The sequence below is a fragment of the Bactrocera latifrons genome, unplaced genomic scaffold, assembly GCF_001853355.1.
Source record: "Bactrocera latifrons isolate USDA-ARS-PBARC rearing strain unplaced genomic scaffold, ASM185335v1 scaffold_35, whole genome shotgun sequence".
Taxonomy (NCBI): Eukaryota; Metazoa; Arthropoda; class Insecta; order Diptera; family Tephritidae; genus Bactrocera; species Bactrocera latifrons.
This window is the reverse complement of record NW_017536990.1, coordinates 1,156,019-1,173,942: the sequence shown is the minus strand read 5'-3', so window position 1 is coordinate 1,173,942 and position 17,924 is coordinate 1,156,019.

Sequence of the window (17,924 nt, the reverse complement as noted above, 5' to 3'; positions counted from 1 at the left end):
AGACAGACATCCGGATTTCAACTCTACTCGTCACCCTGATCACTTTGGTATATATAACCCTATATCTGACTCTTTTAGTTTTAGGACTTACAAACAGCCGTTATGTGAACAAAACTATAATACTCTCTTTAGCAACTTTGTTGCGAGAGTATAATGACAATACCGACTTTAGTCCAGTTCGTCGCAAACAATTGCGCTTATTATCAAGTAGCCTATGTCAATATTTTTTCTTTATTTCTATTATATTTTTTTTTTAGTTTTTGCTTGCTCTACAAATTTTTCACCTGTRTGAATTATGTATTTTAAGTTTTAATGTTCAATAAATGCCATATGAACATACAATTTATATCTTATAGATTTCAACATTTTTACAGGGTYTTTCGAAGTAAATATAGTTCTTTATTTCATCCTACACGGTTTTCAGATGACATGAAACGTATCCACCATTTTGCTATAGGAAACGCTTCTTTTTTTACACGGATTTCTGAAGAACGTATCTATCGTGTAAAGAAAGAGTTAGGTGTATAAAGTATACAATAAATGCAAAAAAACTATATATTAACACTTTAGGTTAACATGGAAAGAATTTTTTTTTTTTTTGATATTTAAAAAAAAAATATTTTAATTTTTAGTTTAAAATCCTTCAAAAATACACATTGTTGATACCGACCATATTCGACCACGTAAGGTTTTGAAATTTCACATTTAAACAAAATCATGTTTTTTGATATGCATTTCGTCACCGCTACTGGTTCATATCGAATTTTTAGCATCGGTAGACTTCCATAAGAATATTCTTATTTACTTCTCATAAGCCAACGACTGAACCGATTTCGTTGAAAATTTGTACTTTTCATCTCTTTATACCAAAACTTAATACAACTCATAAATACCAAAATTATATTTTAAATCATAAGCATTTGCTCAAAATTCATGTTTCTAGGAATCATTTGAATAAGTATATGCGTACAATTTCAATCAGATTCYTCCTCAAAAATAATACAATTGCTAAGTATTTGGAATAGTAGAATAGAATTGCAACCAAAAACCAGTCGTTGACTAAGTATTATACCACGTGCGTCCCAAAAGACTGATGTCACTACCTTTCCAGCCGACTTTTTCGTCTTTCCACGCCTGAGAACCGGTTCATTAATTGCAGTCCACTAGAATGACTGTCGATTGGACTCCAATGGGAAATGAGGGAGCTATGTTTCTATCACCGACGCAAAAATTCGGCTTTATTCCGATTAAAGAGAACTTAAACATTTCTCAGAATCAGTTATTCATTGGATTAGGAACTTGCAAGGCACCTACTTTGCTGTTTCCAGTTTAGCAAATTCCCTGAGCCCAAATTCAACAGTATTTTCCCCAAAACAGCAATGCTTTATTAACACAGCAAATTCTTTATGATCYATTTTTTTGTAAACTAACACAAGTTGCTTCACAAAAATGCTATATTTCATTAACTAATAGTTATAATCCAACTAATAGAAATCATATAGATGGTAGTAGTAGTATTATCTATGTATCAGCCATAGTGAAGCATGGACCCGAYGGCTAGTTTTTTATAAAACTCATAAATTAATTATTTCATGGAACTGAAAGTCAGGTGTGGACTAAGAGAATATATAGTCAAATTCTAAAATTGCCTCAAGGCAGTGAAGGGCAACCCAGCCGAGGTTTATAACAAATATATGGAAGATTGGATGAAGACTCCACTTAAAAGTTACTGATTATTTCAGTCAGAGAAGTAAGCTAGGCTTACCACTACTGAATCTGAGTCGAAAAGCAGGGTTTAAGTGAATGTGAAATTTTATTCTCTACACTTTGTTCATTTGGCCTCCTGAACTTCTTTATAATTGCTGTAATATTGTAGGAWTATACATATGTATCTAAAAGATATTAGACTTAGAGAGCTTACTCTATCACCGCAGCTTAACAACACAAGTTTCAATACTTTTTTTTTTTAATTTTTACAATTCCCTCACTTAGTCAATRGGGCATCTTTGAACCCATCACACATATGCGAATATGGAAAATCACAATCCAATATTCTTGAAATATGCTTATCAAATTCGCTTTTAACTTTTCTGTACGCACATTCGGCAGTCMGCCAAGGAAAAGCAATTCTTTTGCATTTCGCTTGAGATCCAAAAGTTATAATATTTTCGAAACAAACTACAAACAAATAAGCTGAGGTTAGCAAACAACAAACAAAAAAYTGCATAAAAGCATTTATTTGGATTTCGATTCACARCAATGACTTAAAGCCAGTAAGTAAATTAGCAATTCTATGAAGAAGTGTTGTTTTGTTTACGCTTCAGCGGACATTCATGCGAGCATCCGCCGCCTAATCGCGGCACGTGCTGCAAATTCATAATTATAGGGTTTGGAAAGCACACACACATACTCTCACACGCCTACAGAGAACAAGGAAGTGTGCCTACAATCAGTCCAAAGTACAAAGGAAAATTCACACGCACACATAGTCACATACCCTTATCCACACGACTATATGCTGGAAGTCAACAATGCGAGCGTGTTGGCTCCCAAAACAACTGAAACCACCATATCAAGCCAATGCTTTACAAGCTTTGCATCAGTAAGTTGTAAGTTGATGTAGATGATGGCTTCGTTGCCTAATTCTCCGAAAATTCGCAAAATGCTCAAAGAAACCGTTGCTATGAGGTAATGGAATAACGCCCGGAGAGCGTACGCGTGCTCATTGTGCAGGCTGTGCAGGCGAGCGTGTGCCGATGTGGTTGTGCGCGTCGAAAGTCTACGAAAGCATACCAGAGGCTGATAAAGACTGTGATGAAATGTGCTCATACTCTTTCAAGGACCTAATCTAATTTTCTCTAGCCTTTTTTGCGTTTGGCCTTTTTGAGTTGGGAAGCTTTAAGTCGAAAGATCTGCTTTGTGAAAAAAWTTGCTCTGTTTACATATTGTACAGTTTTAATACGACAAAGCAGTTCAATAATTGGATTTGAAGGCACATACGCACATAAATACGATTTAAAGTTGAAGATATTTTTGAAATCATATTAAATAATGCTTTGGGACATATTTATCACCATTCRAAGTCCTAAGCTCGAAGCTTAATGTAAAACATTTTTGATATTTCTCSGAAATTAATATGAGGAAAGTAAAGTATTATAATATGACTTATTTAAGAAGATGGGAAATGATCAAAATGCCTTTTTACTAAATATGGCAAAGCCGTCAGGCAGGACCACTGTCATTATTTCAACGCTATGCGAGCTATTGGCCAGTTAGCGCTTGCCTCAAGTCCTCTTTATACGGCTCTGTACAGCATGTGTCACTATTTTTTCGCACGAAGAGCAAGTGAAAATATGCTTACATAATTTATGTTAATTCCACTTAGCCAAAGTTCGCAGAAAGATAAGCTTGGTTTACACAACTATTTACACCTGAAATTACACGTGAACTACGAAAACGGGGGGTGCAACAATGGGAGAAAAGGTATTTCAAATGAAACACAACACAACTCAGAATTTGTTTTCATTTTACATTTCACTCCGCATTTGGAAGCACTCACATACCTTGTAGCTTTTTACCTTATTAATATATATGCAAGTTAGAAGRCAATACGAGTTCGTGAAAAAGTTGCTACCTAATTCAATAAGATATATGCATACCGTAATTGACGAAATGTGCGAACTTCTAATTWATCCGGAAGAACCCCTCAATGTTATTATTCCCTGAACAGGTTATTATAAGGTAGTCAGRAAGCTTATAGAACACGTAAAGAAACGTCGAAGAGCCATAAAATACATATGTATATACGATCAGCGTTGCRAATATGGGTAAATACGCAATACATGCGTTCTGAACCCATCAACCACTTCTTCATGTGYCGAAAAACATTCATCTTAGATTGTCGGGAATAAAAAGAAGTAATTCGAAGCCAAGTCAGGACTATAAGGTAGATGAGTCATCAAATTGAAGGTTTCAGTGCTCAAAAATGCAATTGTTTCAGTCGATGTTTGAGAGCTCGCATTACCGAGGTGAAGGGTCTTCGGCGGTTGGCTTTCCTAATTTCTTAAAAGAAAACTGGCAAAAAAATGGTTGTAAAGCAATTTACTCTTCTTCGTTGTTCTAATGGTCCGGGCGCATACGCATAAATCCACRTTTCATCATCTGTCATAATTTCATAGACGCGTTTCGAAGTACAGTTATCGTATTTTTTAACACTTCTCCCGGCCAATCGACGCGAATCTTATTTTTTGAGCTATCAACAAACTGTGTGGGATCCAAGGTGAAACAAATGAATACAATCATGAATGTATGCCAGTTCTGGCAATGCCTATAGTTGCCTCTATCCCCCTATAGGTCACATGGTTTGAGACAACAACTGATTTTGGACGACCTTCACTGCAACCCCATCGATAAATACTAGTCTGTGATGAAGCTTCCTCACCGAAAATTTAATTAATTGAAAGATAATCCACGTCAAACGTTGTAAAAAATAATCGCTCAAATCGGTCGTCATTTGATTCCATTCTTTGGCTGAGATGAATATACCTAGTCACTATAAAAAATACAATTAGCGGCTGTATATCAAAATTTTCTGGGTGTGTAAGACATTAAAAATCTGGAAATGTATCACCAAATTCTCAATTGCCAGATTGCAACACAAGAGTTGCCAAAATCAAATGTTTCACAGATGGTCGATATTCGCGCGGCTATTTCCATAATTTTATCGATGTTTTCAAAAAGTTGTAAAATATGGTGCATTTTCTCTTCACTTGTAACGATTTAATTCGCTGTAAATAATATTAAGTCAAGGAATGACAAAATTGTCTGAAGAGCTTCTCTTGTACAAAATCACATCTTTCTAAAGCCATAAAGAGTAATATAGAGGTACTTATACTACGTGAGATGCGGATTCTTAAGTCATCTTGTCAAAATAATGGAGTTTTTAAAAGACCTTACACTCGTATGCATTTGACGATTGTCTATGGGTATCTTGAATGTAATTCTTATTTGGATTTCTKCTAAAGCTCGTCACTTCAATTATCTGTAACCAATAAGTTAGGAGTACTTAGTAAAGCTTCACAAATATGAACTTGCCGTGTTTAACTACATTCTCTTTTTAACTTAGATTAATATCCAACATAGTTACACCTATATCACAAAGCCACAATATTTAAGCGCGGAAACACGCTACTTACGCATATTTCAAAACACCAAACACCATTATGTGGTTAGGAAGAATTTACTACAACTGAATTGAAGGAGGCAGGAAGCTTTCAAATAACTTAACGCCTACCCAAACGAATACGCTCAAGTAACGTGCTTAAACCGTGAGCGTGGCAACGGCAGTCAGTCACACTTTTCATATGTTAACTCATGTGTGTGTGGCTGTATGTGGACTTATGAGCGTGCGGTGGGTTAGCGCTGCAAATTTTGACTTTTGGTCGGGTGCGTGTGGCCGCAAGTCAATTAATCTTCCGAAACAATCTCAGTCAAAGTGAAGGCTACAGCGAAACGCTTCCATAAGCTCTGCCAAACAAGTCGTTCGACCGTCCCTATGGAGCGACGTGAAAGCCACAAAACCACCGCAACCGACGCCGACATAGCCAAAGTCAAAGSCAGTGCGRCCAAAGCCGAAGTGGCGCAACTGTGGCGYTGTGCAAACGCTAACATCCTACATACATACAAATGCAGCTATGGATWTGTATGGCAGATATTTGTGYACGCCACACGACAAAAGTGGCCGCGGCGCCGACATATTCGCCAATCTAAACACACTGCCGAAAGCTCAGTGGTGCTTAATGTCGGCTCCAAATATCGAAATGCCAAATGCGGTGAAGACTTAACTTTAGCGGCAGTTGGTCTGTGTGTTTTTCCTTGTGAGTGTATGACTATGCATATTTCTGTGTGTATAGGTAGGTATATTTGACTATGTCCTTTCGTGTTGGTTGACTAAATTCGAATATGGAGCAAATAGATGCTAGTTGTGGCTTGTGAATACAAACCCAAGGCCCCGTTCTCCACTGTARGATAACAGACAGACTATTACACATTGTTCCGTCAACTTTACGTGGGTCATGTAAGATTTACTCCCCCCAAGAAGATCGGAGGCATTCATTCTTTGTGTTCTAGCCCTAAGCGTTTGTATCGACAGCCTTCTAAGTAACTCGATTATATGAATACCTCTTGATATCAAGTTTGCCACTACTCTTTGTAAAACTTGGTAGGAGACCTCTATATAGTAAATATACATATACATAAATAATCAGAGTCTATTCAGCCATGCCCATATGTTTGCATATATAGTACTAATCAAACAATTTTTGAGATTATTATATGAAACTTTATACTCGACCTTTTCTTTTCACATTGTTAGAACCGTCGTTGTCAAACCTTTAAATCTAAAGACGTCACACAAAGGGACCGACCAAAATCAAGTCTTTGCATGAAAAACTTTTTCATTGGACAATATATTTTCACGAAATTTGGCATTTTTTCTTCTTGTCCAAGAACACGCTTTAATTTCCAAATATACCTATGTACATATATGGTTGAGAYCAACTGTAGCAGCACAAACTGCCACATAAAAAATATTTTGGAAGGAAAGTTTGAACGTGTGAAAGAAACGGTTTCCTTAATTTCTTTTATCGAATAAATATCCATTGTTTAAATTAAATTAGAATTAAATTTATCTCTCTTAAAATTAAAAAAATAATTTTGTATTTTGAGTCTATTTTTGCTGCCCAGATAAAATATCGAGTTGGTGTTGTGGTTTAGTACCCTCTTTTATATATATATATGTACATATGTTACTATATATTTTCCAAATGTTTTAGATACGCACTTTAATTTCAATTTCTGTCCACTGTGCACTGTGTTGATATTTTTACCTACGCATTTACATGTATGTATGTATCGTAAATACATTTATTTGTCGGACGTTCTGCGTCTGTGAAGTTTGTTAAATTTTGACGAATGCCTTCGCGCGGCTTGGCATAGAAATAAATACATTATTCCAACAAAAATCATTTGCTTACGCATTTATTCCACTTTATTACGTTTGCCTCTATTTGTTGCTTCGCCACTTGCCTTTTGTTTTGATGATTTTTTATGCGGTTTCGGCGTGAGCGCCGCGGTTTCCACTTAAACAAGTGATTGATAGGCTGCAATTTTTCTTATCAAAATACATATGAAGGCTTTCGTAGTGCTGAGAATATATGAAAAAAGATGAAATTCTAAATGTGTACGAAGTGACCAAAGCAAATCGAATATTGTTTGTGTAATGTGGTTAAGCAGTATGCAAAGGTGCACAAAGTAAAGGTGTTTCAGGAGAAGGAGGAGCACCATGATAAAAAAATTTATATTTGAATAAGTTAAATGATGGAATAACGAGTGGAAAGGGTGTGTACGAGCTGACGCTTTATGTGCTGCATGTGGTCAATTGACCAACCGTTGGACGTGATGTTGCGCCAYAACGCAAAAAAACAAAAACAAATAAATAACCCGGCGAAATAGGAAAGGGAAATGAGCAAACACCACACTGAGATCTCAAAAGTGCAAAAACACATTTCTCATTATGGGTAATAGGTTTCATTGAGGGAGTGTAACTACATACAAGTATATACATATATTTATATCTACATATGTACATACATAYTATATAGGTAACCGCCAGTARTAAACATACTAGTTATATAGTCTTCAGTGTGTATACAACGACTTCATTAAATTGGGGTTTCAATCAATATCACTCACTTTGAAACCTTACAGAATACGTATTTATATATACTKAACAGGGTATAGAAAATTTGCATCAGTAAAAATGGAAAAGTCAGAGACTCTATAAAGCAATGATTTAGTCATGTACGAACTCTCTCAGATTTTGAGATATCGTAAAGTTTGCACCCGTCTTTTTCTCTCAAGCCAACCATACAATCTCCGAACAAATTGTTCAGATCAAATCACTATAGCATATAGGTGTCATGCAAACTGACCAATCAAAGTTACTGTAAACAATCTTTTGTATTATGAATGGAAATATAGCTTCGGCGTAACCGGGATAAAATAAGTTGGAATTGTCAGGTCAAGTAACACGAACTAAAAGTTAATAATCTTGAGAATAATTTTGGATTATTTCAACTACTTCATATTAATTTGCGCTTTAAAGTCCCATAATGTAACTAGTACCTAACCTTATGACGGTGGAAAGCACACCACCACTATTCCATCTTAACCACAAAACTTACATACATACMTACAATATATGAGGCATATGATCGCACCATATACACATATCTTACCACATTTTGTTGGCCATTCGCCATTTGCTCACTTTGATTGCTTCTTGTAATTCTCACTTTGTAAACATTATTAAGAAATATTAATTTTCATTTATCATTTTGATTGAGCGATCAAATAAATGAGGCTGGTCTTCAGACACTATCCACAACACTCACTCAACTCAATTGAACGCGTGTGTTTTGAATAAATGTGTTTCGTGTGTGCTTTTCTTTGGCTTTATTCGTTGCCCATTAAATAGCTGCCAGCAACGTGAGTCGCTTTGATGTTCCGTGTTCGCTTTAGAAATTATTGTGTTTTGCCCTTTGGCTATTTAAAATATTATTGCTTCGATTCAGTTGATTTTTGTGTTGATTTATGATGACCTCTATGATGCCTGCCGTTATTATTATGACAATAGACACTGAGCGAAATGATCGTGCTGGTTGAGATCGTTGAATTTTGGCGCTCCATATGACTCACGATCAAGGGGTTATGTCCACTTGGGAAGTTCAAAAAAAATTAAATACTTTTTATAGAATGTACCAATATTTGGAAATAAAATTTGAAGTTTATTCACCGAGCAATTTCGGGCGAGTAGAAGTTTTGAGCGGATTTTAAAAACTCTTTCAACTTAGTGTAATTGGCTTCCATAACTTTAAATTTTTTGAATTGTGCATTTAAGATGATAAAAACAGAAAAATCTTACTCACAACCAGACAAGTTTTATCCGAAGACCTCCGGAGATCGACTACGGAAGCCAATTTTCAAATGAATCTTAGATTTAAAAAGTACATTAAATTCTGTAAATGCACAAAATTTGTGTTTATTTAATAAAAAAAAGTTCTTTTTCAAAAAAAGTACACAAAATGGGTTATTTCTAAACTTCAAGTAGATATAACCTCTTATCCAACCTAAGTTTTGTGAAAGTTGATCAGTCAAGAGTAGGTATTGAGATATTTCCGTAGAAGTACTTAGCAAGAGCTTTAGAGTTATGGAATGGACCAAACTCGTTTAAGAAACTAAGTATTTAAGGGGCATTCTACTCTAGAATTTTGAAAAATTCGATTTTTTTTTTTTTTTTTTCATATATTTAAAGTTTAGACCCTTAAGAAAATATCCTCCAAAGGATTTTTAAAAATTAAAATTATTTTAAGAGCTACAGTTAATTTAGTGACGCAGTACCTAGCGCACTAATAAAGGACTTAGACTGCCTAAAATTGACTCACTTTTTTAAACACGTTTTTCTCGAAACTACTTTTTTCCACACTTTACCGGCATTACCTCAAGTTCTATACAACCGATTTACTTGAAATTTTGTGTGAACCTTCTTTATATATTCGTTTATCTTGATATAGTCCTTGATCCTTTGTTCTTAATATTTTAAAAAAATTCAGGAATTTCAAAATAAAAACGTAAAAATTATTTTTATTTTCAGACAGTCGCCATTTTTCAAAAAAAAAACAAAGTTTTTCGTGTTCCCTGAAATAGGGACTATAACAGCATCCTTACTGATTAAGAATTTTCTTTTAATTTTTTTTTTTTAAACCACCAAGAGAGTTAGGATCAATGTCACCAGGATGCTCCATTTTTTTTTACACCTATCTCTAACCGCCCCCGCCTACCATTATTTTAATCTTTAATATTTTTTTGTAAAATTTGTTTTCTGTATTCTTAAGATATCAATAAAAACACCATAAAAAATTGATGGTAAAAATATTTTTGGTTTTTTTTAAATAAAATTCAAAAAATTGCCCAAAATTTGATTTCTAGAGTAGAATACCCCCTTAATTTAATACAGGTTTATACAAAAATACAAATTTCCTCGCAGTGTATTCCACCCATATGTTAAAAGAGTATAAATAACCGCCAGACACAGCAGCTTTGCCTCTATAAAGTGTCAAGAAAGGTGAAAGGGCGTCGACTCCCTCAAAACATATTGACGCATTCGAGTTGCTTATGAAACAAGTACAACTCGCGCCAAAGCCTGGGAAAATTTCTTATTTTTGTTGTATCTCCGGATATTATATTCAATTTTTCACAAATTTTTACATTTTTTACCAAAAGAATTTGGCTTTTTTTACTCGTAATGTAACGAGTTAAATTCTTCTCTCCTTTGCTGCTTTGCTCATTTCACAAATATGGAAAAATGTAAATGTAAGCGTTGCAATAGACCTGCTTGCTAGCCAGCTCACTATTGTAAGCGTTTTATTGCTCGCGCTTGCCGGCGAGACGAGGCGAGGCATTCCCGCGCATTTGATTGCCCTCCCTAAGGATCGCATATAAAGGGCGTATAATTTAATTACACAATCAAACAAGCGTTAAAAATTCACTCGTGCCCACACCGACAGACCACCCCTTTCGTGTAACTTTCGTGAGCCGTGGGAGGGCCACGGCGGCAGCGGGCGGAGGTAAGAGATGAGTTGGTTCGCTGGAAGCTGTTGGTTAGGGTGGTAGTTTTTCTTGTTCTTCTTACTATCAATTTGTGCGGCGGACAAAAAGTCTGACTTTTAGCGGACGGCGGCGGAGTGGCAGCAGCGCAAATTATAGTAACAACATGGAACACCCTTTTCGACACTGCTTTGCGATTTTCTCTGTCGATATTTAATTTTTCTATTATTTCCTTCTGGTTTTTGTTCTATTATTCCCTGCTTGCCGCTCGACTTTGCTTTGCAGAATGTGACGCGGATAGTCACAAAGCAATATGCAACACAATACCTTCATATAATAATAATCAGATTAAAAATATGAATGTCTGCACGTACATACATATGTATGTAGGTATATCCAGACGGGCGTTGTTGGTAATAGTGGAAGCTGTGGTTACATCGTTGCGTTGGTATCGGTGAAATGGTGGCACCCTCACCAGAATCCGCACCGGAAACCTGCAGCAATTTGGTGGGGTGAAAGGAATATATACCTTTGTATGTGTGCGTATAAAATTGTATTGTTATTGTGACTTTTCTATTGCGTAACTGTAAAGTGGATGGAAATAAAATAAAATAAGATAAATAAAATAGTGGTATGCCACACCGCAAATGCAAGCATACAAATTAAAATTCGGTTTTTGCGGTCGCGACACAACACACACACACAGCGGCACTCACGCACATACATGCACTTTCATAAAAGCTGCGGAAATAAAAATGCCAGTTTTTGCTGCAACATCTGTTCGTGCAACATGCGTATAAAGCTACACGGCCACATATTCAAGCATTCAAATGGAGATTTGTTTKTACATATGTTTGTCTGCACTTGCGCGACCTTTGACGCACATCGCACACTTGGTAATTTAGTTTGACATGTTTGCCAACATTTCAATTGATTGCTTTGTTATTTTCCATGCAACAACAAATATGGAAAATAAAAATCAACAACACTTCTTCATTGCCTTTGTGCACTTTACTGCTGGTTGCCATACCCACACATGCATCTGTGTCGCATACATATGTATATGTATATGCAAGTGTATGTGTGTACGAGACTGCCCTGATCGACCGCTGACTGCTGATGCTCGCAGGAATGTGTGTTCGTTCTTTTTTCTGTTTGTGGTGGCTTTGCTATTCTTGTTGTTTTTGTTGCAATTCGAGCGCACTCACTTTATGCAATCAAAACTAATAACAACTTGTAATCAAAGTCATAAATTTGTGGCGTGCGAAGATGGCAACGCTTGCCAAGCAATGTAACGTTACGATTGTTACYGATTCGCCACAAAAGGGGTGTAATGTGGCATCTCATTATAAATAAGCATCAACAATTCGTCAACTCAGTTCTGTTCGATGAGGTCGCGGCACACCGCCTAGTTTAGGTTGTTTCGCAMTTCGTTGAATTTTTTAACCTTTGCAAAATAATAATTATTTCTCTTGTTGCTTGGCTTGAAGCTATCCGTTTATATTACCAACAATTTTCATTGAATAATAACATCTTTCGCATTTTTCTTGTTGCCATGCAGGTGCATCAACAAATGGATCACTTCAATAGTTCTTAGTTACCTATTGAGGAAAGTAATAATTAATTTATATAATATGATGAAATATAATTGAAAATTCTGCGGAAGAAAMCAATGAAAATAATTTTGACTTCCCACCACCAGTGGGGCTCCGAGTTTCAGGCGGTCGGGCTGTTTGCAACATTTTTTTCCTAGTATTCCTCTATTCGGATATGTCCTCCACCAACAACTTAACCAATTCTACGGTCTTCCCAATTAGCTTGCACTTTGGTATGCATTATGATTGTTTTATGACTCAGAACTAATCGAGATGAATGTAAGGATTTATGTATTCAATTGATTACCGCAAAGAAATACATAGCTTATCGSTGAACAAAGACGTCAGAAACAAAAAAATTCCATTTGAGTATAAATATTTATTACCGTCTTGAAAATAGGCTCCTTTTGAACCAATACAAACATGTTAATAGTAAATCCAAGTTTCTATTCACTTGTTATCAACCTCAGCTTGAATGACTTTCAGTGTTTTCAGTGCTTTCATTGATTTTTTTGATTTCAGCTCATTTTTGGATCGCCATTCCCTGTWTAGACGTCCAGCGAGCAYTCTTTTGAGATCTGAGGCCATGAAATAGTCACTGGAGGCTAGATCTGAATAACACGTTCGGTGTGGAAGCAATTCGAAGCCCAATAAATAGATTTATGCAATCATGTTTATTGACTTGTGATACGGTCACTTTCATTTTCTTCAAATGCGGCAGTTTTTCGTTAATTTCGTCGTTCAAACAATACAATAACGTGTTCARTAGTCGCTATTAATGGTTCTTCCTTTTACAAGGTAGTTATTTCATCTGCTTCTCAAAATACAGACGCCATAACCAGCCCAGTTGTTGCGTTTTACCATGCTTTGGGGCTGGTCCATCGTATGCAGTCCTCTCGGATCACTGTGATTAGGCTATCGCGTAAAATGATCTCGAACAACTTCACTTTATAGTCATCCAAATTTATGTTGGGGATTGTTTTGATGTTTTCGTTGGTAACAAGCTTTTTTGGCGCTCACTGCATTCACCGYCTTCATTGCTGATTTCAGCACATCCAAACTTAGCATACCAATTATTRATGGTTGATTTTCCTGGGACACTGTCCGGAAACTCGTCATTCCTTCTCATCCATTTCACTAGAACAAAAGTTGATTCACTCAAAATGGTATAATTTACAAACTAATAGTCCGACAGCTGTCAAATTTAGRCACGCGTATTATGAAGATTTGGGGCTAATTAAAAGCAATATGGATATAATCTAGTAGCGCCATCTGGCCGGGGACTTTTGCATTGGCCAGTTAACAAGATATCAAAAGATAACATAACCCTAGCAAAAGTTTATAAAATTGGAAAATATGTAACGACAAATTTGAAAATTTTTCTAAATAAGCAAGTCTCGTCTATTCTTCCGTGAACTTTTAGAAAATTCTCAAGCCAATTCGCTCTGTTCTAATTAATAAAGTCATTATTGCAGGCAATGATCGTTGACAAATTGCAATTTAATGAAGATTACGGCAATAAAATTACCAAAACTATTAACGGACAACTGYTATTTACCACCAAACRCRTACACACACACCGGAGAATATAATTACTCAAATGTGCGACCAGTACTTCACGCATTCCATCTAATTAACCCCTTTAAGGAGTGACACTCGCGCTAGACTTCACACTTTCCGCGCAACGCAGTAATTACCAAAGCAACATATAAATGAAATTAACTAAAAGTACACGTGAAACTCAAGTACATACGCAATTGCAAAGAAAGGTACAATTAAAGAACCTCACTCGGTCAGTAAAGTCGCCCAATAGTTAATTACTTATTTGAGGTGAACATGTGAGCGTGCATCTGTTGCACTCGCAAACGATAATTTTGTTAGAGAATTAATTTGGTAGTCGGTTAATACTAGGGCATTACTATATAACAAATAAAATCTGGAGGTCATTAAAACAGACAAAATRAAATTCAGTAACAATTTTAGACAGTAGTACATCTTTGGGGAAAGTGTTTTCATCCACCCATCTTATATCTYACATACTCCGCAACACGTCTCAGTAAAATTTGGTATAACGGCATATTTTAATGGCCATCCATATATGTACATATTGTTCAAAAGTAGAAAAATTTAGACATAGGTCTAAGAAATAAATTGAGAAAAACAAAGTTCACACTTGATGAAGTATGAGTCTGATATTCCCAATGAATTCAACATCAATTTAATCATGATTCACAWAAAATTTTAGAAATTGAAATGAAGAATTAATAACAATTGTTTTAGGTTAGATTAGATTATACTGGCTGGCTGTCACGCCTTACAAACAGCTAATAGTTTAATTCATCCTACAAGACGTCGACGCTTTTTACGAAGTTWAACTTGATACCTAATTTTAATTGAATTGAATTGTAAAGCTCCTAGATATATAGACGAATTCTAAATAAAGCCGAATAGAAGCAGAGTAGATGTTCCAGCATCTCAGACATGTTTTCTTTCCAGCGCTTCCTACATAAGGCATCGAAACTAACGCTCATCCGGCCTTCATGTGGTGCCAAGGTGATTGGACCTRCCATTAAAGCAATAACCGTGCTGTAGTATTTTCGAGACCAAGCATAAGTGTTTTGCTTGGGAACCCTGCATTTTCTAAGGAKTTTCATCTCCCCTCGATCCGTTTGTCCCTTTCGTCGTAATACAGCAAGCTTAGAGTCAAAAAAATAAAAAATCAAGGTTGTGACTTAAGACGACCTGTAACTCTCGCTTTTCTGTAAATTTTTGTAAATGATTTTTTCATATTTTTAACATCMAGTCGCGTTTAGCACATYTTCGTAAGAAGCAAAAATTTAAAARCACTCAAATCCAATGTTCGACTGCMGATGGTAAGCTTTAAGAAGCTCTACAGCTTTCACGAATCATGCCTTTTTAAATCTCATAACGTTTACAAACTATAAATTATGTGCASAGCAATAAAAACTTGTTTCCTACCTTCTCTCTAATTTCATTACAAGCAAATTTCGTTGGAAATTTCTTGACAGTCTCAAAGCAAAGCAAAGCAGAGCAGAAAACGACAAACTTTTCAACTTTTCAATATTCCACAGGGAGAAACACAAAGAAAAAAGGAAACTGCATAAAATTCAAACAGCTATCAGATCACAGTGGTAGCCATTTTTTGTGACTCAGCCCACACCTAGCAATCTCTTGCGCCCATTCAGTAGGTACTAAGGGCGGCGTATATCCACAACATTTCTTTCGAGCTCGCACTGCTTTCCCACTCAATGCGATTTGAAATCAGCACAAAGATGATTATGCATATTTCCTGTGCTCCACCCATTTTACACTGCAGTGATTTCTAAAAAGATACTTTTCAAAGAAAACACTTAAAAAACCAAAAAATACTAAAAATGTGCACACACAGGAGCCATAAAAATATACAGCAAGCACCAAGTAAACTTCAGTACACTTTGTGAAAAAGTAGAAAATTCATAAAACTTTTCACTTGACGTCCTTTCAACTTTCTTCCTGTTAAACACTTTCAACTTTTTTCATCATCTTTTTCAGGCACCATCTTATATACAGGCAGAGAGCGTCGTGGCACAGAGGCCTTTCGTTGGCGCCTTACAAAAAATGGCGTATTTCAAGGCGCATACGTGCATTCGAGGCTAGCGAAAGGATGTGAAAGAAAGTGCAAAACCTTTTACTTCACTTGAGCTAAGGAGGCACGTTGCCAACGCAGTCTCTTAGAAAAGCTACTTAAAARGATGTTGGAAAACAAGTAACTAAAAAATAATATCGAGCAAGCAACTATTAGACGCGCAAGTCCTTTTGTACAACGCTTTGGGGCTAAAAATGGCGTCATTTAAGCTAACACCCCTTGCATTCAAATTAATATACAGCATACTTGCAGGCGCGCTGGGGCCCACAAAATATGGGAGTTAAGTTAAATATAYATATGAGAAGGCTTATGGCTTAAGTACTTGTTCTCAATTCTAATGAAATTACTAGTCGTTCTTATATTATAAACGAAAATGACCAATATTCCGCCGAACAGCCATCGGAAATGTTTTCACTAAAAGAAAATATAATAATAGCAATCAGAGTTTATAAATAATAAACTTCAAAACAAAAAAATAGCATTTAAATACAAATTAGTGCGTAAAAATACAAACAAGGCAACATGTCTACTGTTTACGAAAATATTTGCGTGAAAAATGAGCCAGGGTTGATAGCATTGAGGAAATGCATTCTGCCGCTGTTTCTAAATAGTTTGTAACTGGTGTTGTAACATGAGGCCGAGTTGTCATGATGGAAAATTATTGAATCGTGTCTATTCGTAAACTCCGGGCATTTTCGGCTTTCGCCCGCTTCAATTTGATGAGTTCTTGTCGGTAGCGTTCTCCATCAATAGTTTCACTAGTTTTTAGAAGCTAATAAAACGGATGGGGTACTCACAACCTGTCATAAGGCATCGTAAAGTTATAAAATTATAAGTTGTTATACTTGCTTAAAAACATTGTTGTTGGATTACATACATAAATTAGACTACACAATTACAATTTTACATGMTATGTTTTCGAATCGTTATAACTTATAACTTTATGAGACTATATGAAACCCCTATGAATGTGATCTGACCTCACAAAACACAGAGCAAGCCATTGACATCATGGATATTCRGCTTTGCCGTTTATTTGGCTGGTTGAACAGGTATCACATATGACTTTTTGTCTTTAGAGTTGTCGTAAGGGATCCATTTCTCATTACCAGTTACAATCCGCTGCAAAAAATAGTTATTTTGTAGCGATAGAACGCTATTTCTGACATATAAACTCATCTTCCAACGTCTCTTGGCTTTAATTTATATGGCTGATTGAATCAGTCCCAAATATTTTGCGAGCTCTCTAGTGTTTGGTAATGATCTTCATCGATTAATGCTTCTAGTTCCGCATCTTCAAACTTTTCTGACCGCCCAGGACGTGCTGCGTTTTCAAACCAAACTCGCCACTTAAAATCGTGCAAATCACTTTGYGGTTTTCCTGACATGAAATTAATGAAGAAAAACTACCCGCAAGAGCACGTTTTCCATATAGTTGCAGAATATGTGGGAAGATCTGAAAACACCGCTTTGAGTAAATCCAAATCTCCACTATGACTTATATTATTTATATTCTTTTCAGAAATAATATCAGAGTCTAATTATTGCCGCTTGGGGGATTAACGCTTTTGAAAAAAATAGATTTAGTAAATTTAGTCGCTTTAGAAACTCAAAGAGTTATCAACTTCTTAAATAACAAAGGATAACAATTCAAAGTCGCTGGACTCCATACAATATTCTTGAGCAACTCTCAGCATATCCGAGTACCCGCAACATACCAAAATTCGCAACACCCGAACATAAATTCCATTCTTATCGTTCTTTAGCTTGCATACTCGAGTGAAAAYAGCAGAAATATCCCTACAACAAAGCGTCAAAGAGTTCTTCGGTGCCACACAAAACYCTTCAAGTGTTTCCTGCWTAAAATCTGGTAGCTGCGTCATCCACAAATCCTATAATTCCAGCACTAAAGCAGATATAAATGGCGCCTTCAATACTTTAATGTCAAATGCACAATTGAGAAAACATATATTTAKGTATATGTATGTGTGTGTGTTTGTATGACTGAGTGCTTACAT